Source organism: Nestor notabilis, unplaced genomic scaffold (assembly GCF_000696875.1).
Source record: "Nestor notabilis isolate BGI_N333 unplaced genomic scaffold, ASM69687v1 scaffold26476, whole genome shotgun sequence".
NCBI lineage: Eukaryota > Metazoa > Chordata > Aves > Psittaciformes > Psittacidae > Nestor > Nestor notabilis.
The window spans coordinates 1-2,293 of record NW_009931995.1 but is presented as its reverse complement, the minus strand read 5'-3'; positions in this window follow the sequence as shown (position 1 = coordinate 2,293).

Genomic DNA, 2,293 nt, shown 5'->3' with positions numbered 1-2,293 from the left:
CGGTATTGCCGATGTCTCAGCAAACATCCCTGGAACCTCGCAGAGCATCTCTGCAAGTGCAGCCTGTGCTGCAGGTGCTCAGCCCAGACGCCCTTTCTGCTGCATGCCAAAGGGATTAGCCCCTGCCCCGTGTCCTGCCTCAGCTTCCCACACTCAACCCCCCACTCAGCTCTGCTAGTGATGCTCACAAGCCTTTTCTCTTCCCCCTCAAGCACTTTTGGATGCTCCACAAGTTATCCCTTGTGTCCAGCCTGGGGCCTCGCACCCATTTCCATATAAACAGGCTTTTCCTAATCACTGCCATGCCCTCCGCAACCTCCTGCTCACAGTTGCTATTGCTCAGCACCATCCTGCTGCTAATGCCCCCCCCAAATACCCATCTCCTGCAGGCATCAAGCCAGAAGAATGGTTAAACCTCCCCAATTTCATGTCTGGGTCTTCATCATTTCCTCCTGGTTTACATGGGTGCTGATGGAGGTAGAATTAAGCTCTTGTTATCTAAATTAGGTGAGCTATGAGGCTCAGACTGGTTAGAAGTAAAGCATTAATAGCCTTTTCCTAACAGCGTGGCACTGATCATAACTCACAATGCTCGAACACATCTTGTGGTGACTACCTTCTACTTGAGCAGGGAAATAACTGGGAATACAAACAATGTTTGGGACTCTTAATGAAGATTTGGCAATTCAAGTGTGCTTATGGGAAGATAAGTCACTATATACATACACTTTCCTCTGACTCAGCCTTTTTTGCTCCTTGGGCATCTCCTTGGCAGCTCTCTAGGGTCTCACCACCAGCAAGAACAAGCCATCAGTGCTTTTAGCCCCCCAAATGGAGGTACTTAAGGAGAAGCAAGAAGCTTTTGGTCTCCTGGGTTAAAAGGAACCAGCTTCTCCCTGCATTTGTGTTGCAGGAACAAAAGACACGCAAACACAGCAGGTGGCTTGAATTGTTTTACTGCTGGTTGAAGTTTGCTTCTTACTACTCAAACACGCTATTGCTCTCCATCCCAAACCAGATCTTTGATGGGAAGGAAGCCTTTGAGAGATACCCTGAGAGATAACACAAAGATACTGCTCTTGGGGACAGAGAAAGGATGATAAAATGAGAGCCAAAATGACTGGAAACTGCTGGATAACTATGTCACACACTTACCCCAACCACAGCACCTTATTTATAGCAGGGGGTAGACCATGGGGTGCCCCGCTGCTTGCAGAAGATGCTGGTTGAAGGAGATGCAATACACTTTTTCCTGCCCTTTTGAGCTATCAGAGACCAGCTTTATGCTACAGGGAGAGCAATTCCCACCGCCATTTAGATGCCTGGTGCTTAAAAACTCAGATTACTCCATTGCAAACTCTGCTGTGAGCTCCGGGAGGGTTGTGTCCCAGTGCAGCATCCAGAATGCCTTAACCCTTTGCCAGCCTGGCAACCAAAACCAAGCAAGGGGCGAAACAGGAGTGATGCTGAGCAGTTGGAGCTCCAAAGTTGAGCAATTCCCAAGGTCCAGCCCCGTCTAAGCAGGGCTGGAATTAAAACTGCTGCTTTATTATTAGGAGCGGAGAAGCTGGATGAAGCCCCGAGGGAGAGGATGAAGCAGGCTGAGATGGCAGAGTCAAAGCACAACCTCAAATCCCAACTGCTCCCCAGCTTCAAGGGCTCCTCGAACAGCCCCATACCCAACCAACCGAACACTGCTGAGGATGAGCAGCTCCAGTGCAGAGTTATCCCCATCAGACCTGAATTTGGACCCGAACAACCGATCACTGCAGGGATCACTGTGCTGGGAAACTGGGAAAACTACTTGGTGTGATGGAAGCGGCTGGTCAACAGACCTGGAGATGGACGTGGGGGGCTGAGAGACCAATTTATCCACTCCCTGGGGTCTCCATGAAGCCTGGCCATGGGCAGGGTCTCCACAGGTGAACCGTGTTGAAGGAAAGGGACTGATTTTGGTGGTGATGGCTGACGGAAAGGGATGTTCCTGCATCTGCTGGGCTGCTACAGGTGGCTCAGGAGCAGGACTACTCATTAGTCAGCTCCTGGCTTGTTTACTATCCAGACCCAGCTCCTATCCAGAAGGGAGTTAAGCCCATTACTCTTTCCTTCCCTCATCTTTGGGGACACCAGACTGATGGGACATCCCCGTGTCCCGCCTGTGCAGACACAAACTCCCTGGGTTGGATCCTGGGGCTGGGAAAGGGTCCCCAAACACTGACCAAACCCCACAGATCAATCCCGCAGCCTTTGCCCCAGGGATTTACAGCCCCTACACAGCTACAGAGGAAAGGGG